Raw genomic sequence first — 24,646 nt, forward strand, 5'->3', positions numbered from 1 at the left:
AATGAGCATCTCAAGGAATTTAAGAAATTACTGCTCACAATAGAAACAACAGCGATCAGGTAAGAGTCACTCAAGAGCAGAATTTCAGCTGTGTCATCCAGCGGTCCAGCTACATACCTTAAAAAAGTACACAACTCCCACAGCCTGTCAGAACAATTCATGTTGATATAACAACACTGTCATGTGTCAACATACTGGCTTTTTAGATAGCAGCGATGAACAGCCTGCATTGATTTAAGTGATACAACATTGAACTGCACATCACCAGCGCGCGAGTTCTACATCAAAATCTATCTCAAATATGAAATCTCAAATGTAGGGATTAATGATATATCCCAGAGGATTCCCAAAGTGCTCTTCCTGACCTTTACAATTACGTTAGTGGATTCCACTTTACTCCTCCCTTATAAAACAGCAGAAAATTCTCATCTTCCTCCTTTTTCTACAGCCATAGCAGAGGAGCTGGTGATAATCCCTTGTGAATGCTGTATTTAACACCTACCTGGTAGGTGACAGGTGCTACAGTGCAAGAAGATTAACACAGTGAGGTCCTTTTACAGACAAGGAAAGTCACCATCAGCCAAGTACAGCACCAATGGCTCTGCCTAGGCTTCTCAGAAGCACTTATTGCACACCTGCATCATTCATATACACACAAACACGTGTCTTAAAGGCTTGGGGGGCAGGAAGGGGGTATCTATCTTCTGAGAAAGGGAAGATAGATACTAGGGCAAACAGAACAGAGCATGGCTGAGTCTGCAAGGACAAGATCAGCAAAAATTAACCAGGTAGCTGGAGACCGAAATACTGAAGAACTTCCCCTGAATTTCAGTCTAATCTGGAATAATCCCTACCCTGGAGTTACTTATCAGGTTGACACAGCCTGGCTCGCGGCCCCAAGAAGTCTATAGAGGTTCTACAGAAGAAAGCGGGATGCAGAGAGCAATGGAGAGGAATAGGATCAACCTTTCCATTCCACTTCATTTTTATTTTTTTTGAATGCATAAGTGAAAGTCAGCTAAGCCTGCTTGTGATTCAGTTTAGCAGTTGCTATCTGATTCTCTGTTATCGGTCACAACACCATGAGACTATACCTACGTTTCTTGCAACACTCAAGGTATCTACTCAGATCTCATCTCCCAGCAACCATAGCCCATGTGATGAACCCCGTTGGGTGAGGTCTTTGCTCTCAAAGAGTCGAACACAGGATGAAAGACAAGGAGAGACCGTGCTCTTTCACTACAGCTTGGCAGAGGAAGATAGCAAAAACCATCCTCTGAAGTTCACTACAGCTCTGACCTTACCGATTTCTAAACCAATGCCAAAGTACCTGTTGAAACAGACACTCATTTAAAATGAAATAAAAACGGGAGATCATGATTTAACCTTTCCAGTCCAAGCTGCCCTTCCCCATCAGTCTGGACGGGCTCCTTCGCTGCTGCGTTGGAAGGACCCCAAGCCCAGCAGACTTCGCTCTTCAATGGATGTGCCATCCCCTCTTATCTCCTGGTGACCAAATAAAACTGGGGTACCTGCTCTGCAAAAGGAACATTACCAGCACACCTTTAGCATCTCACCTCTCCAGAATTTGTTTATGTATATCTCCTGTATACCTAAGGCCTTCTGTGAAGGCAAAATTACAGCATTAGAGATGCCTCACCACTTGGACTGCCGGCTTCTCCCAAGTACCAAGCTGGCTTCACTGTACTCCTTAAAAATGTCGTGTCAGCAAGAAAAATGTTACACAGGAGAAGCTGTACTCTATTACGGTGAAAACTTTTACTTTCAATTATGCTAACTACCACAGCGAAAACATGCAATTAGCAACACATCCTATAGATATTGTTAAGCAATGTGTGGCAGTGAGAATTCAATTAAAGAGAGTAGCCCACAGCGATGAAGACTGCAGGGGAAAAAAAAAAACAAAACTATACCTCCACCTCAACAACGTATAAGGCCACTGGACAGGCTTTCACACAAGAAACGCAGTGAAAACCAACTGGGACTGCTCCTCCACCACTCACACTGGTGCACAGCGAGAGCTGGGTCAGTTCCCCACTGCGCGCACACCGCCTGCTCCTCGCGAGGAGCTGTGCCACAACGCTCCCTGCTCAGCACAGACAAGCCTCAGCCCCACATCAGCCTCAAAGCCTAAACGGAAACCCAGGAACACTAATCTGCCTGAGGAGCAAAGAGGTAGCTTGTTCCTTAAATAAAAACAGCCACGCTTTTTTTTTTTTTTTCCCTGTAAGTTTCCGGCAACCCAAGTAGAAATCCTCAGCCGTGCTTGGGAATCACACAAAACACATTGTGAAAAGCCTTCAAAATGTAATCCCCGTTCCACACTTGAGGCTGTAAGCCACCCAGATTTATCAGAGGCACCAGCACTGCACCAAGCGCTGCCCGACAGACGCGACGCGCTCTGAGCAGAACTCAAGCGAAGCAAAAAGCCCAAAAGCCATTTCCACTTGCACACAAGCTGTCACCGCTCCTGGTGTGCGGACACCCTTGGAAGTATTTTTGCAGGATTTTTTGAGGACAAAGAGCTATGTAGCGTTTTTTAATCATAATATTTTACATTATACAAGGACTCCTCAAACTGGCCTTTTTTCCTGTATTATAAGGGTACTCTTACGAACTGCTGAAGTGATCAAATAAGTACTAAAGACTGCAAGCAAACAGACCGCAGTGTGAGCAAGCAATGCCCACTTCAGAAAAGAGAAGCAAGATATTCACTTATCCATGAAGAATTATGAATTACTTTACGCTTGCAGAATACCTTCGTAAATTTTTAAATATTAAAATACATCGCATCAGTTTTATTATCCCCATTATAAAGATAGCTGGACACAAATAAAACACCTTAAATCAATTACCCTAGCAGCTTATACGACCCAGATCTACAACCACCGTGTCCAGCCCACGGTTAGCATCACACAGCGTTGCTCTCACGATGGGCACAGGGCCTGCTTTTGCCTGGCAGAAACACGGTGCTGGCACACCATCATCCTGAGCACCCAACGTGCCGAGGAGCCCAAACCCACAACAGCGGGTGGCAGCTGCTGACACCCCGGCTTTGCTCGGGGAAACACCAGACACTTCGCCAGATGTGCAGTGGGACCGCTAGTGGGACCCTGTGAAATCGCTCATGCTCCGTTTCTTGCCTGCAGATCCACGAGTCTTACAGCTCTTTCACCAGAGACAGAATTGAGCTGTCACTCAAAGGGTTCAGGAAACTTAGGGAGTGCTTAATCTATATGGTATTTTCAATTTACTTCCAATTGTTTCATCTTTGGACATCCAAATATTTCACTGCTCTACATTTCCAGTTTCTTCCGGCTGCCACAACAATGGTCTGAGGCCATGTCACACCAACAGGTGTGCCAGGAGGTGACATTGCCTCCTCTTCATCCCATCCCAGGCATTACAGACCACTGAGAGGTGCTCCTTTAAGTGATGTGCCAGAGGTTCCTACACAAGTATCCCCCCACATCAGTTCAGACTGACACGACACTCAAATTAGCAGATCTGCCAGCAAAAGCGAAGGCGAGACAGAAATGGTAAGTCTTGGTGTTTGATTTTATTTTTAAAGGACATTTAATAAACCAGATCAACCAACTGTGCAGACAGAAGTTTCTGCTCCATACAGCAGCTGCAGACACATTTTGGAGAGCACCTACACACAGTCCTTTAAAATAACCCAATTCTGTGCAAATCAGCCATGCCCCAAATTCTAAGTCAAACCTTTTCCAAATAAGGCAAAACAAATACAAAAGGAACGCATTCATCGGTGTGCCACCTCACCCTGTAGCAAGAAGAAAGCTAACAGACCTAGTACCAGGCAGAGATTTAGGAGACCTTGGTTTAATTCTCACCTCAGCTGAAAACGTACTGATCTACCAGATCCTCTATTTCCTTGTATAAGAAGTGGGGCTTTTACTTCCTATTTCCACAGATATTTCCTAAGGATGCAAATCTATCAGTAACTGCAAGCCTCATAGATACTGCAGCAATACGGGTTGTCCTTGTCCCTGGATGGACACAGCCAGGTTTGTGCTTCACCTGAGCAGATGAGGAGAAGCCTTCACGTGAAAGCAACCACGGCACACCTTTAAAGGCAGGGAAACTCCACTCAGAAAACAAGATAATTCATCTGGCTGCATTAACCAGTCAGGAAAAAAAAGGAAAATAATTTCCTAGCAAACTACAACATTAGCTTTGGGTTTAGGAGACCTCACTAACCCAGCTATGTATGCAGGGGTACACGGCCATAGAGCTACAAAGTCTCCTCAATTTTCAGGATTTTCAGAAGGCTGAGGCGTAGAGCGACTACAAAATACAGATTTTTTCCCTTGTGATATCTGACGTCATCCAAAGCAAGATGGAGTCCTTTAGCTTTCGTTAAGAGTTTGCTCACATAGCAACTTACAGCTGTTAGCAATCAGCAAAAGTTTCCAGAGCCACTCGTGGCTGCAGGTTTTGGACAAGGGAAAAGCAAGAGCTTCTCAGCTGCAGCTATTAGCAGCAGAAACAAAGCCTCTCAGCTGGTAAGTGCTGGCACGGCTCCTTGCCATCGCTCCCCTTCCCCAGAAAGCAACACCTCCAGACAGTGCAACCACCACAGGACAACTGCAAAAATAAGGGAATAAGAAACAATGCCGGTGGGTCAGTATTTCGGTTCGTCTGCCTTCAGAGCCACCTGAGAGTACCACCACGGGTGGACACGCTGCTGGGTGAGTGCTTCCGAGCAGGCACGTCCAGAGCTGCCCCGCATCCCCTGAGGCTGCCCGGCCGCTCGGTGAACCAGCTGGTCCAGCAGACAGGACAGGGGACCAGGAGCAAGAAAACCCACGCTGGTTCCCGAGCTGCAGCAACGAGGGCCTTCCTGCTCACACAACAGCTCTTTATTAAAGCCACGAGTGGGCAGATTTCTGTAATGAGTGCCATTTCAAAGAGGATATGCTAAGCAGAAACAAGATGCTCTTGTTCCAGAAAAAAAAAAAATGTCTGCATATTTAATTAATCAGAAACGACTACTGTGCTTACACCCTACCTTAATCTGCATTAGTTTCAAGCATAAACAAGACCCAGCTTTCCAAATTAGCACAGGCAAACATGGCAAACATCTCTGGACATCAGTTTCTTGAAAATACTTGCCCAACTCGCCACAGGGATGTTATAAGTCTCAACTAGTCTCTAATATGCGCCTAGATCTTTCGATAAAAGCTGCTTCAGAAGTTATATTAAAAACATTAACCAGAAACTTTAATAACCATCCAGACCAACTCAAATCTTCCTGAAGGATCTTCCCTTCCATTGTGAATTTTAACTATGTACATTTCTTGCTTATTCTTTTATTTGGTAATTTTCAAAGCTAAATAAATTACAGACTACCACAATGTCCTTAGTTCTTACATATACAGCACCACACACAGCACATACTGTAGCACACACAGATGTATTATTAACATCAAAATCTGACACCCACAAGTTATAAATGACCAAGACCATAAGTTCTGAAGGAGCAAGGTGTACCAACAGTGTGAATTACAGCAATAATGACTGGTTTTTTTTGTATATAATTCAAATTACTTTGATCTATATACACTTATCTTAGTTTATAAAAAAATCAAAGAAAAAAGAAATCAAAGAAAATAATAGTCATGTTTGTACAAGACCTCTCTGTATTTTCTTGCCAACAATTTCTACTGATATCAGTTGTCAAGTGGATTAACGTTTACTATATACTCACTTTTCTACCATTACTGTCTGAGGGCCATGCCTGTTGTAAATAATCACCAGCTAGAGCCCTTGTATTTTATCTTTAATAATACATATTACCCTTTTTATAAAATATTATTTGCTTAAACATCGAAGTAATTCATGTTTGTTCCCTTTTGTGCAAAAGCAAATTAAGTGAAACCCTGGTGGAGGAAAGGTTTCCTTTAATAAACCTCTGATTTGCTGCTGGATGGTGTTTCAAATTATATTTAAAATACATCATGTTTTGCTGACACCTCCCTGCGCAGTTGCTGGTATAAAGCCCAGCGAGAGAGTGACTATGGCAACAGCAATGGGATATTTATATATCTACATATGCGTGCGCCTGGTGTCCATACACACACGACCCTGAACTGGTTTATAAGATCCACAAGATGTTCTTCGCTCTCATCTTCACAGGAACAGGTAAGCGTTTCCAACCGAAGAGGCTGAGATGACAGCAGCAAGTTTTATATGGTGAAAGCCTTCAAAAGAGAAGCCCAGAAACCCATCAACGTTTGCAGTGTGTGCACGAGCACGCGCTCACTCCAGAACGCTTTTCCTGCAACCAAAAGAAAACCAAATGTCTATGCAGATTCAGCGCCGCTGCCAAAATAAGAGGCTCTTCATTTTCAGGGTGTTTTTAGTGGGGCTTTTTAGCCGCGGTCCCACAGCCTCACCGGAGTGCAGGCTCCTGGAGAGGAGACCCAGCCCTCCTCTCCTCACGGACAGCCTCCTCTCCGCGCACCACGTGCGTAAGTTCCTTCAGTCTGCAAATTAAATAGCTCCACGCTGAGCTCAAATTGTTATTTCTGGTATTAATTTCTGTCTACTGACAAACCCAGATAGGTGATGCAGGAAATTCGAGGCAACAAAGGCTTCTGTTCGCAGCAATACAGAACTCTCAGCTGGGGGGGGGAAGGATCAGAGTAAAAGGCTAATATACTGAGCCTATGTACACTACAGAATATCTGTGTTGAGTCCAGCAAGCAAAAAGTCTAGCAGATTCAAAGCAGTATTAAGAAGTGTTAATCCTTTTACCTCTGAGCTATTCATGAGCAATATGCAAAGCCGTTCTTATGGCGTCGCGTTTGCAATGCTCTAGTTATGCTTGCATCAGCATTTCCATTGTGAACCCTGCTTTCACAGATTTTTCACTTTGCCAAGTTTTAGTCTGGAACAATTTTACCACAAGCCTATGAGATTTTAGTCCAGGATTAGGATTTAAGTCTGGTGAAGAAACATTTGGACAAAATCTGCTTGGCTGTTTTATTTATTATAGTGCAAAGTTAATCCTTCCGATTTACTGGACTGGAAAAATACTCAAAAATATAATTTTTTTTTCCAGCTTTGAGAAAGAAAACAAGATTTACTCATTTACTTTCCCTGAGAAAGTCTTGTCACCAGATCTCTGCAGCCATAAAGCAGATGAAGGGCATAAACAAGAAAACCAAGGTACAACTGAACCCTGCCTTCCCTTGTCAGGCATTTTCTTTCTGTCACAGAAGCAACGCTGGGGCTTGGAAAGGGAGGAGGGTTGAAGAATTTCGTTGGGGCTTACAGGTGAAAGGTGGACATCTGAAAACACAAGCTGTGCATTAACGAGTATAACAAACCCACAACATTTCAAACTTTAGAAATTACGCCACCTTCCTAGGTAATATAAATCATAAACTTTAAACATCACTAAGTAACTTAACAGGGATAGGGCCTTCATTCACGGCACCAAGTGGGCACGCACTCTAACTGGCTACACTATGTAAATTCACATGTTCTAACTGGCTACGCTACATAAATTCACACAAAACTCGACGCGGGAAGCATCACGAGAGCGACCACCTCCCCAGACCAGGCAGCACGTCTGTGCCGTGTGTCCCCTCGCTCCTGTGGGGCTGGCACCCGCGCTGCTTCCCAGGCCTTGCACCTGGGACGTGCACCTCAATAACGGCCGTAGTTCGGGGAAGAGCTCTGGTTCATTAAAAACAAGACAAAATTTCCAAATTGTTTCCTTTTGTGAGCTTTCCTGATCACATCCTCCACAGAACCTCCCAGTAAGCGTAAGGGAATCGACACTGAGAGCTTCCCCCTTGAATACCTACAGGGCACAGTCCTTCGTGCACTACGCTTACTGCGTTCCAGCAGAGAGCTAAACATTTGCAGGTAATGTAAAGTTCTCTTCCATACCAAAATCACCCCTACCAACTAGGCTTCATAACACAAATTTTTCTGCCTTATCTAAGTTGCCCTTAGCACCTGGGCTTCGTATCACTGTATAGGCTGCCTACTGTAAACTGTCAAAATCATTGTACAAATAGATGCCTACCGTATGACAGCCAAAATGCAATGATTAACTAGGAAGCAAGTAATGCAGAACACATTTTCATTGGCGACAAACCACAAAACTTCACCTGAATTTAAGGTGCAACACCAAATCCATTCTTCATCTTTCAACCAGACTCTCCCTACCAAAAAACAACCCCCAAAAAAACAGCCAAGCAAAAATTTACACCACGTACTTCAACATTGCATATACGTGACGGGGTTCATAAAAACAAAAAGGCAGGAGTCAAGCAGAATGCATTTCCCTCCCATGATTCAAATAACCAGTTCTAATTTGTGTCTGCTTTTGTGTTTTCAAGCCATTTTCCTTAAAAAATGCTGTTTCTTATTGATTGCTTAATACCAGCAAGTATTAATTTGCTTCTAAATCTAGACTTTGCACTTTAAAAAAAGTTATACGATTTAAGTATACACATAAATTGTGCTGTGTGTATATATATATATATATATGCATACCTATATGCACACACAAACACCTTTCATTTTCATTAAGTTTTACATCAAACCACGACCCATAATTTCCCCTCTTTACTGGATTTTTTTTCTTTTGACTTGTTCCAGTTGAATTTGGATGGAAACTGAGCTCAACAGTATACAACAGCAGCTCTTTAGGAGATTTGTCTTTTAAAATGTACGCATGAAATGCAAAAGGTTTATCTGAATGTATTTTTGTATTTAAATCCATTAGGTTTAATCTAAAGATCCATCTACCATATATCAAAACATTCTCATCTTTCAAGAAATTTTTATTCCAATACAGTAGACAATGAACATTCCAAACTACATAAAAAAATAAATCTTTCAGTTGTCTAACCATGTATGAATGAGACCATGAATGGAATTCACTGAATAAATTATGGCAATACTGTTTTGTCTGCAAATGTAGAATGAGTTACAGCTGATTTAACATTTCTACTAATTCTAAATCCAGGTGGTATACACACACTTTCCCACGTTCAGCAGTTTGATTATTTTTAAGTACTGGAAGCAAAAATAAAGTACTTGAAAAAAATAATTTTCAGGCCTTAACACAAAGCATATTTTTCCAGGCAACCAAAAAGCAGTACAAAGTACATTTCACTTAAAAAAAATAAAAATAAAAAATCACCCCACCACCACCACTTTAACAAAAATGCACTGACTTTCACTTACTTTTGGAAAATGTTCAGCTTCCAAGCTTCCCTGGAACACAGCAGGTCGGTGGCATTACAACTTATGCACCCTCACATGGGAGGGGCAATACAGCCTTGTCCTATTTGTCACAAGCTTTTCTTATGTTGCTTTTATATTTTCATAACTGGGTGGTTGTTCGTCTTAAAGGAAAAAACCCACACCACTGCCAAAAGAGGATAACTCTGAACTGTACAGTGCTCACGTTCGTTTTCAGCATGTGAGGTCAGCCAGAAAGCCCACAGGGCTGTCCTTTGAGCTGCAACAGACCAGAAGCCTTTTCTTTTTTTGTTTTGTTTTTAATTTTTGTCTACAAAGCTATGCACCTAAACCTTCATACAAGAAATTACACAGCAAGAAAATTTTGAATATATAGGTTTGTTTTAATGCAAAAGTAGAGATCACCCTCTAAAGTGCTCCTAGTCCTGAAACAACTGACGCAGACAGGGAGAAAAACTCCTGAAAAAACAGCTCCGAACAAGCATGACTCTAACTACGAACCCCATGATGTGGTTTGAAGAATGGCTGAAGGACTAAAATAGTTAGCTATGCTACATACCAACAAATACGTTCAGTACATTGCCACAGGGATTAGAATTTTGTCTGGCTGTATTAAGTATCTTATTAAATATAAAGATGGGAATAAACCTCGCAATTACATTTTCAGAGAGTCTACGAAATGGGAAGCTACCATCAGAGACTACGAGCAAATATATTATGGCATGGAAAAAAAAAAAAAAATATATATATATATATATCAGTTTCCACCTGGAAAAAAAAGGCAGAATTCCACACATGCATTCAATGAGCAGTAATAGCTCAGAAAGAAGCAGAACCAAGAGAGATGACACAAATTAGAATTGCAATGAAATATATTATGAATAAGAGAGACCACAGCACTTCTTAACTATCAAAGGAAATCTGTGCTACAAAAGAAGGCTAAAGCAGTTTTGCCCAAGTACAGAGGAATAAAAATTGAATACTCAGAAGAAGTTTGGGATGTTTAAGGAAAGAATTTAAGACTAGAATTGGGGGGGGCATTAATGGTAGGGAAAGAAAAGGAAACAAGAGCACGGACGTTCATTAGAGGCCTCCAGGACTAGGTGATGGAGGTGACAAAACACTCTCAGATCAAACACCAGCATGCTCAGAAGCACAGACACCACACTCGGCAGGGGTTCGGTTAGATTGGCTTCCTGTTCATTAACAAAAATAATGAAATCGGGCAGCATCGGGCCATGGAGCACATCACTTAATAGGCCTTTGACAGAGCTCCCAAGAAGGGAAACTATCGTCAAGTGGCTTCCTACCAGCACAAGTTACTGGTGATACGAGCAGAGAAGTTTGTGCCAAGCAACTGTATGGATTCGGCACACAGGGAACTACTGTTCCAAGTGCCCACAGGAGCCCTGAGGTCTCCTTTCAGGAACAGAAGCTGTGTGGCGTTAAAAGCAAAATAAGGTCGAGCGGAAGAAAGGATTACGAGTGTGCAACAACTTCACGAAACCTACAAAATAACCCAAAAGTTGAGCAATTCCAGGCCTTCTCAAAGGCAAGGATGCAAGAGGCCTGAAGAGATCAATGTGGCCTCCAGGCCATGGACAAGGTTCGTGTCTCACTGGGCCTCTGCACGGGACAAGGAAGGAGGACACCCTCACCTGAACTACACCCTCAGTCACAGCCTGCAGGGAGAGAGAAGCACAGCCTAAGAGTCAAGTGAGCTAACGCTTCGTGGCCATTACAAGGATAGGCCGGACCATTAATAAATGATGAAGGAGGAAGAATTAAGAACGCAAGTAGCCTGCTACACTGACCACCTTTTAAAATCTACAAGGGAAAATAAAGGAAAGGCAGAACAATTAGAATTTAATTACAAACTTATAAAACATTATATATATACACACAGACGTACTCAGCTGACACAAGTATGAATGAAAGTTTGTTTTTTAATTTGTGCTGCCAGAGATCTACAGTGAGAAACAAACACTCAAGTGTACAGAAATCAGAGCGACGACAGCGACTGCCAGCAAGCACTCCTGCTAATACACACTACTGCAGCTCCACGCTTTTATCTGTATTAAAGTACAAATTGATAGCCATTAAAAATGGGCATTAATAATTGCAGGTAAAAGCCTTAGACACACATATCAGAACCACTCCATAACATAATTTATTCCAAGGAGTTGAGTCGGTGAAGACAAATTAGCAAACAAGCTTAATAAATACAGACGATAATTATGTTGAGACATGGAATACTGGGGATATATCTATAGATTAAAGACACATTTAGACCTCAAGTTCACAGAAGAAAACATACGGAAATGGTTGTATCAGCAAATTTTACTTCTCCTAAAAGAATAGTTTCATCAAGATAGCAGAAACTAAACCCTAAGACTTCTGGAAGATGATTATCTTCCTTCCACCAAAAGCAATGAGGAGAGAAGGGGTTTATAAAACATACACAAAGTCCAATGAAGCTGATCACTTTTTTTGAGAATTGCAGTTTGTTGATAACAAGCATACAGTAAATAAAACACTTGCGTGTTAGTAAACCATTTGACTGTATCAAATGACACTGTATCAAAATTATTTAAACAAGTTTCAATGGGATTTAAATGCTACCCACGAAAACAAACAAAGCAAAGTGAAAAATCATACACCAAGCCTCTGAAAGTATCTAACAAGAATGCAGGAAGCCTTCTTACATATTTTTTTACTTTAAAATCTTATTAATGATGCACAACAGGAAGTAAAATGTGTGTTCTTGAAACCTGTGGAAGATACTAAATTTAGGAGATGCAAGCCCCAGTGAGGACAGAGAAAGTCAAGAAACAGGCAATTAAAAAGAAGGCTCTCCTTGGAAAAGTGCACCGAAGACATCCAACAGGAAAATAATCTGAAAGAAATATTCAGTGGGAGTGACAAACTGAGAAGGCAAGAAATTCTTACAAAGTTTGCAGTGTGATCTGGTACCAAGAAAGATTAATGAAACCTCAGCTATACATGCAAAAAAAAATGCCACATCAAGAAGGAGAGAAGCAACAGCAAAACATGCCCACTTTGTGCAGCAAACAATACAGAAAAATCACAGAAGTCTCCAGTATTAAAAATGGATGCAAATAGTACTGGGAGGAGACAGGTCTTATTCAGAATAGGACATGGTAGTAGGTGGACACATTTAAAAAGAAAAAAAATAGGCAGAAGTGTCTTAAAGCTTCCTTGTAACAACCTTTCTAAAGCCCCAATATTACAACCAGACCCAGGAGAGAGACTTAAATGACCATTTAAGAAGAGTTCGCTCACACAAATGAGATTAGTAGCAGAAAGCTGAAAATGTGTTGACTGCTCTCCCGCAGGAGCTACTGCAGGCGTGCGGTGCACAACACCTCTGCCTGGACCGGGCACGACGTGAATATAAATAGGCCAAAGCAATTCTACACCAGGGCCAAACAACAAATCCAGGTAGCCTTCAAATTGGCTGAAGGTCATGAATTTCTCAGTGAAAGATTAAGTAAATATTTATTTTCTTCCAAGCACAACAAATTCCGTAACAGGAACACATCGACTCTCAGGAAAGTAAGCCTGATCTGTCTGGTTCGAGGACCCCGCAAGCAGCAAACAAAAAATAAATACCATACATCCACATTGAAATGAAATTAATGATTTTGTTCTGATTTTTAAATTGTTTTATCTTAATGTGACATGTGCTTCTAGCTTTAGCAAAAGCGAAGCAATACAAGTGCAGTAGCAGTGCGCTTCCCAGCGGGCAGCTGGCTTTGAAGTTCACCCATCACTGGGACGAAGAGGCTGAAAAAAAAAATCAGCCACAAAAACTCCTCCTGCAGCATCAAGGATCCATCCTCTCCGTTCAAAATCCTTATTATTTTCTGCACAGCTCAAGCACTAATACATGCCAATAGACACGACTGCCAAAAAACTGTTCAAGAACGAGGAATACTGCCCTGCAATTTAGTTACAGGCTTCTCGCAGCATGTTACCTACTTAGCTATAAACTTTACAGGGCAAGAACTCTGTTTTTTCTTTTGTTGCTGTAACATAACAAGTTCAGTCAAGTTTTTAGAACAAAACTTTAGACTGTAAATGAAATCCAGACCATTTCATCTGCTGTGTTCACTTTGTTTTCCCATTCCTATCTACAGCGCTTGACAAGCCAGCCTGTGCAGAACCAGCTTGTCTCTCCACATTAATGAACATTTCATTAGCATACATTATTCAGAGAACAACATTCAAGCATATTTAGAAACTGAGATTTTTAGAACTCTAGAGATAAATACTAATACCAGAACTTTTACATAACTTTGCTAAATGATATTACTGAACACTCCTAATGCAATACAGTAGAGGATCTACAACGCTTTGTTGCCATCAGTTTGACACTAACGGTGCCACAACCTACTGATCTTGTGCCCAGTGATTTCCTCTAATACAAGATGGTTCTCAGGTTACTTCTGCACAAGAGAAGATGAATGAAAATAAGCATGGCAACTCTGCCAGAAATATTCCGATTTCCACTGAGAAATTCATTCTAAGTATATTATTTTGACAAGGATTAGACCGAAGTTTTTGAAGTAAAATGTATTTTCCCCTACCTACACGCCCATTCAAAGTCCAAAATTTGCTGTTCTGCAATCATCAAAAAAATGGCAGGATTTATTTTTATATTTATATATATATACACATATATATATATACACACACACACACAAGTGTATATATACATATATATTAATCCGAACTTTGTAGTAACAGCTCCAAAGAACAGTAAATCTGTATGACTCCATTTTATCATTTGTAGACCAAGGACACTAATTATCTGATTCACAGTTTTTCAAGATTAATATAAGGATGTACCAACCACACATATTTCAAGTCCTCTGTTTTCTCCTGTCCATTCTGTTCAATCATCACTTGCTCTGATAGTTTTTGTAAGGGTGACTGCAACCTCAGTTCTGCCTGGCACATCACATTTTCACCATCACATTTCCCAAGGTTAAGCCTCAAGGTTTAAAAACATTTTTTTCCTCTCTGAGATGACCTTCAGCAATTGCCCCAGTTCTGAGAAATGAATGAAGTGTTCCCAAAACAAAGCAAATTTTAGTAGTAAATTGTAGCTAAAAAGAACCTACGTGACCTGCTTTAGAGACAAAGACTGCTAAAAATACAGCTTGCTGGGCGAGACTTTTGGGCAGACTTTTGGGAACATGTTAATTGGGTAATTCCTCCCAGAGTAAAAGTATACAAGATTCTTGCTTGCTTACCACCTAAAATATTTTCTTTAAATAGTAAAAACCATCAAGCAAGGGTAGATGGACCTTTTGATACAGTAGTTAACACAGGATATAGGATTGGTTTTAAGAGAACTGACCTAAAGTCCACAGAAGTCAACAGGATTCTTCGCACTGACTCAGCAGGAATCACATTAGATACCAATATTAATTTAAATATTAAAATCCATTACGTTTATATCTCCAGATAAAAAGTCTATCGAATAGTCTGCACAATCTGCCAGCTTCCCACAGAAAGGCTATGTCCGCTAGATTTCACTTGCATAATATTCTAAGAAGTGTACTTTGCTGATCTCAGAGGTGCACAAGATGCCCAGCTGCAGAGGAAGCTACGAGCAAGGCAGAATCAGCCCAGAAGCTCACCCAGCACCACCAGTGTGTTACAGAGACATTGAGAGGCTTAGAAGATGAGAACTTCCAACAGAGGAGACCACCTAGTTCAGTTTAAGCATCATTCCTTGTCGTTTAAGAGCTAAGAATTGCTAAAAAAAAAAAAAAAAAGCTGAAACAGCATTCTGTTTCTTCTTCAAATGTTTTTACAGCTCCCAATATCCATAAATGCCTAGCCCTCTCATGAATTTTAAAAGCTGCTGCCCTCAACTGACCTCCCATGCAAACGCCTGCCCAGGTGTTCCTGCATGCACTGTAAAAAGGAGGTTCCTTTCACCCATCTTGAATTGACCAATTTTGAATTTTCACCTTTCTTTTCTGTCTCACAATGCAAGAACAGACTCCTGACCTAGATTTCCTAAATTATTTATTAGGTTCTAGAATTATGCCCCTTCTGACTTGCCTTTTTCTGATGCAAAACAGTTCAGCTTCTCTTCATATGAAGTATTCCCAGCCACAGGTTATTATCGTCCACCCTTCCTGGCATCTCTTAATTCCTTATGTAAAGCTCCCAAATAAAATTCAAATAGAATTTTATTATTTACTTACAAAGTATCACTGGAGTTTGAGATCTGAAGAACTACTCTTTCAACAGAAGTATTTTGACCAGTTCGAAGATAAATCAAATGATATTTTTGTTACTTTAAAAATTTGTGATATTGATTGAATTACCCCAAGTCAGTCTTCTGTGTCGATAATATCAAGAAGTTACCTAGGGAGCAGTTTCAGATGGATTAAATTGCTCCACGTGGCTTAAGACATTGCTTACATTATTGTTTGCAACATGTATTTGCAGGCATTTGAAGCACTATAAATATTTTGCATCATGCTGTGAATGAGTCAAATGCTGTTTTCCAGGCAAAAATGAAGAAATATACAATCAGGCAGCGTTTCACTTCCCGCAGTATTCTTTGTGGCAAATTATTACCAGCTACAAGTTGGCATTAGCAATAGAGGTGAAAACAGGCAGCCATAAAACCCGTGTGTGACCACCGCAGCTCCACGGATTTGGGAAAGGAGCACGCCTGATGGAGAAAGGGTGAGTGAGGACATCACCCCAGCTATGAGACGTGCAGGTCACAATAATCACAAGCTGGTGACCTCAAAGCGCTGGGGGTGAGGGGGGAGCTCGCTGGACCGACCAGAGGAGGCCCTGCCCTCACACACACAGGCACGGTTGAGGGGCTGGGACCGGAGCACACCTCGCTCCCCTGGTTCCCCCGGCAGTCACAGGAGGACAAGTGAACACGCATGGTCTGCACATCTCCAAGGACCCCCCTCACAGGCAAGTAACTTCTCTTTCCATCACAGGCGGAGAACATCCTCCCAGCTGCCCCACTTGGGTTGCTGCTTCCCAGCGCAGCCCCAAGCACACGCAGCTGTCCACTGTGAGAGCTGCCAGGTGTCTTTGCACCGAGGCTCTACACCGTGAAGACAAACAGCCTCAAGGGACACCCACAGGGTCTGGTTGTCCAGACAAAGCCCCCTCCTGATGTCTCAGGTACACCAGGAGACTTCTGCTCCGAAGCACAAGGCGCACAAAGGAAAACGGGTTCATCAGTCCGTTCCAGCAAGACACAGCCTTGTCCCAGGGCTCTCCTCCAGGCCAACTCCTACTCTGGAGAAAAGACTGACTCCCAGCCAAGAGAGTGTGGACCTCTCCCCAGCTCCCAGCTGAGGAGATCGCTACCAGAGGCCATGATCTGCATGGGGTAACATTGGGCACAACACCGCATGGAGGTGCAGCGTGCCCAAAGTCATGCCCCACCAGCACAAAGGGAGGAACACCTTTGACCATATCGTGTGGGAACTAAGGACAACGGGGCAAGCACAGACACACACAGTGGCTCCTTGCATGACAGTCTGACAACAACCATGGGGCAAACCATCAACGAGCTGAAGACAAAGCCAGTTTCTTCCATGCACCCCAGGACAAAAGGGACTGAAGGCTGTTAAACGGATTTGGAGAACATCCAGAATGCCACAGTGATCCTGAAAGAACAAAGATTTCATCAGAAATCAGTTCAATTTTGCCCTCAACAAAGCACAGGTAAAGGTTTGGATTTAATTGTTATTTCTGGCATTCTACCAAGGAATAAAATAATAACAGCTATCAGGCAACATGGAAGAAATGACTGTATTGCAAATCATTCATCACGAGCCAGTTACCCAGACAAAGAAATAAGTCAACAAAAATCCCAGGTAAAAATCAAGTTGAAGACCCAGGACTGATGCCTAAGCATGCCACAACTCCAGGCCATATCCACGGCAAAATGTAGTACTTGAAAGTCTGAGTCTACTGCGAGCTATACCTCCAGAGGAAAGCAGTGTCTCTGCTGTGGAGACAACTGTACATTCACATTTTGTCAACCTGTGCTTGGTAATGGGCTACTCTCCTCTACTGAGGAGTACATGGTTACACACTCTTGACAAAGACCCTCCAACAGTTGGATTAAATATCCTTTCTCTAAAGGTATGGAGACATGGTACACCCTAAAGATATTTCTACCCAAAACAAGAGTCCAACACCTCACAACGGTGAGCTCAGTTCAGTTACGCAGTTTCTCAAGAGGATGCATGGACTCTCAGAACAACCACTCTGTCATATGCTATTTTTTCTAAGCAAATCATAGCTTCGCCATAAAATTAGTATTGTTATTTTCCAACACTTTTGCAAACATGATACGTTGGCTGTAGGAGAAGTTTAGGGAGCAATTTCTCCTCAAAATAAGCCCTTAACAGTTGTCACAGTACGACCCATTCCTTTCACTGAACAGTTTAAATTTTGCATAGCTTTCGTGACTATAACCAAAATAATTAAAAAGTGAGCAAGGATATAAACACGCTTCCATTTGTGTAGCCTGTTTTACCTACCTTAATATCCACAATCCTAAAGCACACATCCAAGAGCTAAACAAAACGTGCTCTTTTTCTATAATCACCTTCTATCCCTTCTATCATCAGTTACTCCTATATTCATACTGACATTTTCAAAATTCATCATAAAAGTTACATATGTTTCTCCCATAATAGAACGTTTTTCTCCATAAACTACGCATTAATTGAATTAATCCTTAAAGAAGTAAGATTAGAATTTCAAACAACATTTAAGTAAAGATTTAAAAAGCTAGGCCACTATAAAAAGAAGTTGAGGAAAATAAGTGAATTATTTAATAGCATCACTCCAGAAGGAGCTTTACTGCATAAACTTACTGAATAGAGAAGCTATTAATGGTCCTCAGCTAGTTAGACACACCGAATTAGCGCTGTTTTAAAAATGAATTGTAAAGATTTTGGGGGAAAAAAAAAATTGAGTTTGTGTGAATCCAAAACACCACAGGAGTACTGAAAAGTAGGCCACAGATATGCCTATTTACACAGCCTTCCAAAACCAGGAAAATTTTCTAATCCTGAATAAAAGTGCTACTGACCTGCCTGCACAAAAATGGGGAAAAAAAAATCTGCATGACATTTTACTGGCCTGTCCATGAAAGAAAAATTATTTTGACATGAAGTGTTAGACAGAAGCAGCAGAGCAAATCTCTTTCGAAATACGAAAGGTAGAAATATCTACCAAGACAGATGAAGATATTTACAGAATAGTTGGAAATCATTAATATTGTACTAGGTTTTTAAAAGAAAACACATCTTTCCCCCCCATCAATCTTGAGTATTAGTTCTCTTAGATGAATTCAAACAAATCTTTATCTTCTACCGTTATTTCTCATAGATGTCTATAACATTCACAAGGTAACTCCTTTCAACTAAAAGCAGATCTTTTCATTTTATGAAGTGGCATTTTTTGTTTCTGATCCAATAAAATAAAGAGCATCAAAGATCATTGCTTCTTACAGCCTTTTGGAGGGTCGGATGTCAGAAGGAGCCACAAGACACAATCTGTTTTGTGAACAAACTGGCACATTCGCAAACACTGCACTTTCACACGCAGTAATGATATTTTATAATCTTGATCAGCATTTCATATACAAAAACACTCCAACAGAACAGAAAACAAAACTTCCACAAAAGCAGAAGACGCAGCTTTTGCTGCTTCCCAGGCAAGTAACATCTCAACGCCCGCAGAACCTCACGAAGAAACTCTGCTCCAGCGCTAATTCACTCCACCTTCCCTCTCCCCAGTTTCTGTCGGAACACATCTTCTAACCCTCCTCGCAATGCAAAATTAAGTCAGTGTCTACCTTCCTGCACGCTTGGTGCCCTCTTCACTCCAAATTACGTCTGGTAATGATGCTGCCCATCCACTTCTGACAGGTAACTCCATGGTGTTTCTACCACGCTGGGAGGGATCTCTGTACTTCCATTAGCAGCAGGCTGGTTTTGCAAGGGAGATGCCACCACTGCACAAGGGACTGCCTGTGCCTGTTTGGGCGCTGCTGCCATTTACCTGATGCTGGCATCGAGCCCTGTCTGAGCACCATTTATGACCTGTTGGAGCTCGCTAAAAAAGATCTCTAAAAGAACAGCAGAATTGGACTGTTCTCTTGGTTTTCCGAACCTTCCACGAGCTGCTTTAGCAGTCACTGAAGCCAGCGTAAGCAAGCGAAGACCACGCAACTGGGAGGCATGGAAGCTGCCTAATGGCTCGCTGCTGGTGAAAACAACAACGCCTTGCTGCGCAGTCCCGTCCCCTTGGGCATTTGCTGCACCTATGAACTGCTTTAGTCCACTAACCAGCAGAAAGCTGCTCAGCTCGTCCCCTCCCCCTTAAGCTCTTTTTCTGCTGCTTCAGTGAAGTGGCCCAACACCGAAATAGCATCAGGTGAGCTGCAGCAACTGGGAACGGGAGTGGGAAAGCAGCAACTCCCCTACTTTTGCTTTCAGCTTTAGCCAACTGCAGTTTATCTATTCATTGCTCTTGTTCATGAAACTACGTTGCATGGATAAGGCTCAACTGCAGAGGGCACGCCCGACGTTAGGCAAACCGGGGACAAAAAGTTCATAGGGTTCATGGCAAAGCACTGGACACGAACATAAAAACAGACGCACTGGGTCGCATCATAGCTCCTGCTAGCCCTATTGTCTCCAGCGTAGCCTGCTAGCAAACAGCGAGAGAAGAGCAAGACCAGGACAAGCATCTCTGCACTTCTCCAAGCACCTCTGTAGCCTGCAATACTCCCAGTGGTAGGGACTTTCTTGGTCTGGTGTGATTTGTCTGTTGAGTAGCCCCGAGAAGACCTTTCCCAGGAGTTGCACAAGTTAACCACCCCCAGTGTGAAGAACCATCTCCTCCTGCAGGGGTCTGAACCCAGCTCCTACCAAGTTTACTTGACTTTTCCTTGCTCTTACGTTCGGAGATGAAAACAGTCAAGCCCTCTTCAAACCACCCGTGATTTCACAGACCTGTCACATCCTTCTTCGGCCAGCCCGCTCCAAGTCATTCGTCATGTGGAGGCCATTACAGATCTCTGATGACCCGTGCTGCATTTCTCCACACTTCTAGCTGTACTATATTCTTCTGAGATGAAAGGAAGGGGAGATGAAACACTGTTTAATGTATGGACAAACCACAGATTTAGACATGGCATAATAGTGTTCTTTATCTTATTCTTCACTCTTCTCATAGCATTTCCTAAGATCCTAAGACTTGGTATGCTTTCTTTGATCACTACTAAGCACAGTGCTGATGGTTTTATGGCTTCATCCATCAGTCTCAAGATCCCACCCAGAGTGGTGACAGTCAACCTGGAGTGCATCACTTTTTATGAAAAGTTCAGGCTGTTTCCTGCTTCCAGTGCAAATCTGCTGCATCTAGTGTAGATAAATGAAAGATACCACGCTCTCTACGCTATCCTTTTAATGCAGGATCAGGGACACGGAAAGCATTTAATGAATTATTTCAGTTAAAATCTTAAAGTTATGTGGATCACTGAAAACAAGCCAGTAATAGTAAGAAAACCTACATTTGGGACAAAAAGCTGCTGAAGTGCTCAAGTGAGCACAGCACGTAGGACCGGGCAGTCCTACTAATGGGGCAGCACGCAATAAGGAGTTCTTTGGGGCTTTGATCTTTTAGCTATTCAAAACCACACAGAAGTTGAATGCAAGAGGTACAATATCCCAAAGGATTCAGATTCCCACTTCTTTGCAGCAAGCTTCTAAAGTCCTCTTTTTATGACCACCTTCCAACAAAATAAATAAATCACTTCTTAGCAAAAAAATGTAAACCGAGGCATTTCCACTCAATCCCTTTCATGTTTTTCCACCGCCTCATCTGGAGTCACATGCTCAGCCCTGACCTTTCCAGATTCTCCTCTCTGCCTCACCACACTTATTCAGACTATCAAATTCATTTAGTGAAACTATCCTATCCTTTCACACTTGACTCTTTTCACAGACAAGCAGTTCATTTTCATGCAGACCCACTTTTAACTTCAAAAGGTTGCTTTGTATCTCAGCTTCTGATGTGATGTCCCTCGTTTAAAACACTTTCAAATAAGGATCTGAAAAAACATCGTAGCTGGGAACTCTCAGTGTCTTCCCCATCCCTCCTTAGAAAAGGAAAAAAATCCACTATTAAACCAAGCAGTGCATTCACACAGGGTTTCTTTAGCTTGACAGTAGGTCTCTTAGCTCGTCTGCACGCAGTCAAGGTCACAGCGAGTGCTTGGAAAACCAAGCCCACAGCTGCCAGGTGGGGTTTGTCTCCTGGAGCTACCTGCACGGTGACACTTGCCTTGATGCTGGACCTCCTCTGAAGTCGCTTGTTTCCAGTTAGCCACACAGTTGCAGCAAGGCAGCCCTTTCGAGGAGATCTAGCAGCATCAGCAAGAAGCAGGACAACCCGACAAACACCCAGCGTGGTGTTTGTTTTCCCCGTGTCTCTGCACACCTCGCCCAGAGCAAGCGGGGACAACCCGCGGGCAGAACGAGCATCCCCTCGCCATGCCGTCGGGCATCCCACACGTGCAAGAAGCTCTGCAAAACTGAACGCTTCAACTTATCTCACACCCAGCCAAAAGGCTTTTTACCTGTTTAGAGGTGCCTCAGCGATCAAGAAAAAAAAAAAAAAGAGCTGAATTAACAACATTATATGCAAATCCGTAAAGCAATTAGGTGAAAAGATACGGCAAACGGCTGAAAAACTTACACCTTTTAAGCACACCTACAAAATATATTTGTGTCACAGCAAACTATTATGAAAACTAATGTAGTAGCTTTATTCATCAAACCATTTTTCACTTTGAGGCCACAAATACAGGAGAACACTTGTTCACAGCTCACTTCAGAATCACACTTTAAGAATTGTATTCAACTTAAAATATTTATAACTCAGTAATTTCAGGGGAAAAAAAGCATACTGAGTAGAGTAGCACATTACACTAAACTTCTCATTAATTTTCTGGTGAAACAGAGTTTCCAAAAACTGACTTTTAAGTTAATTTTGCACAAATTTGGACACTCCAAAGTCCGGAATTCAGAGCTGGATCCTGTCTAGTCACTCACAAAACCTGTATGATGAAAACATATTATAATCATGCTGTTTTATTGCCAGAATAGGAAAAAACTTACTAAGAGCATTTTTAAAACCACATTTTTATTCCAAGAGGGTTTTTCTTTGTACAGGCTTTTTCTTCCACTAAACTTACCAGCTGTATTTCTACCACAACAGCCGCAGCAATGTACCCAGTAATGCACTGAGCTAAGTCAGAATTGTAGCCACTATTCTCTATTCTCCTCATTTTGCTCAGATTTGGGCAAGGGTAGGATTTTTTTCCCCGAGTTGAAATACAATAGTTACTGCAGATATTCAGAAAAAGGGTAAGATCAAATTCTTTAGCATAAACACCTGTTCCCCCCTTTCCTTGAATCAAAATGGAAATACAAGAATTGAAAGAATCATTGTTTTTACATCAATTTTACTTTCTTACAGCAGGCATCTTAAGTCAAAACCACAGCAGTGAAAAAGTCAAACAATTTTCCAGCTGGCTGCAACACCCGCTGATAAACAAAACTGGTTCAAGATGAAATCATGTCTTTTGTACTAAAATACTGGTCAAGCTGCTGACAAGGAGACAAATGAGTTTTTAAACCATTAATACACGCTCACATAAAATTAAAAATGATCCTAGAGAAAGAAATTTGGCTAACAGTGATATGCCTCTTTCAGCGCAATACTTCATTTTGATTTTTTGAGAAGTTATTAAAAAGGGCACATCTCCACTTGCCGGAATTCCATTTAATTCGTTATTGCAACGTACACTTAATGCAGGAGATTAGATTAGATTTTGACAAGTCTTTTACACCTCCCAGGACAGCATCGCTATTTCTGCTCAGGCTAGTAGCTTCAGCTACCAGCTAACCTGCACGGCGTTGACAACCCGCAATTAACAATTTCCCCACTGCCTCCATCCCCTCCCCTGGATGGTGGCAGAGCCAGACGTCCCCGTGCACCCAAGGGTCCCAGCTCCATTTCGGCATCACCCAAACCTTCTCCAGAGGAAGAGGCAGAGCGTGGGCTCCAAATGGAGGCCACTGCTCATGAGGGATGGCTAGCGGGTCTGCCGACTGTCCAAATATTTAACTGCTCTCCAGGTCAGGTGGGTTAATCAAACACCCTTGCACATCCTGAGGGAATGTCCGTTATTTAGGTTTTCTTCACGTTCTTACCTCACTTCAGGCTCTGTTGAACTACTGAGCCCTGAGCAACTATTAATACGTGCGTACAAAAAACGATGAAGCAGATGTCACTTTTCTACATTATCAGCTGAAAACATTGGAAAGTTCTTCCAAAAGAAATATTTTTGCTGCATACAAATAACATGACAACCCTCAGCACGCGTGCAGGCAGCACGCCCTGATGGGTGCTGGCAACACCCACGCCAGGTATCTGGAAACCCAAGTGATGCCAGAGGATGTAACCAGACCGTACGCAGGAATCTGACACGCATTGTTTCTCCCAGACTTAACCATTAAAAATTACCAGAACAAGAGAACACCAATGTGCACAGATGAAGTAGATGCAAAGTGTTCTCAAAACATGACAATGGCAATGAAAATAAATTTAGGATTAAAACATAGCTTACTTTCACAGGTTTCTAATAGCATTTGTCTCCATTCAACGAGAATTTATGCACCATTTCAGCCTGATAAGAATTTAATTCTAGGTAATAAAGCTTTACAAATTGAATTCAAAGGGGAAAAAAAAAAAACAGCATTTCCCAATTATTTCCAGAGCCCCACAACTAGAGGCTTCAGCTAAGGAAACACGGAAAGCTGCCACCACAAAAGCAGAGCTGACATACGACCCCTGAATACAGTGGCACTAGCAGACAGCTATACTAAAATCAATACTAATTCTGCACGCTTCTGTTATGAAAATAAAGCTATGAAATTCCCCCATGCCCACCTGCCAAAGGGACAAAACTCAGACCAACTTTGTCAGAGAGGATTTTTAAAGACTTTCTAAAGGCATGTAATGGATTCCAAGACTGAACGTGCACTGAATGTTCAGTGAACCAAATAATTTTAAATAGATTCCTCGAGGGAGTTTATTTTATATTTTTAAATCACTGAGACCTTGCAATGACAGTCTGATTCAGAAGAAAAGAAAGGCCAGCGCTCATGGGGGTGGGGTGGGGGGGTCGGTTCTTTCAGGTTTTTTTTTCAAAAGAGGAATAGTTGTGCCTACTACAATTTCTCGCTAAGGATTTTAGAAATAC

At 42.0% G+C, this 24,646-nt stretch overlaps 1 protein-coding gene across 8 annotated transcripts in view; it reads right to left on the bottom strand.

The window, feature by feature from the left end:
• PTPRF (protein tyrosine phosphatase receptor type F) overlaps positions 1 to 24,646 on the bottom strand; it is a 371,326-nt gene that overhangs the window by 337,007 nt on the left and 9,673 nt on the right. The gene's annotated exons all lie outside the window — the stretch shown is intronic.

This window comes from Anser brachyrhynchus, assembly GCF_964034855.1.
Source record: "Anser brachyrhynchus genome assembly, chromosome: 8".
Classification (NCBI taxonomy): Eukaryota; Metazoa; Chordata; class Aves; order Anseriformes; family Anatidae; genus Anser; species Anser brachyrhynchus.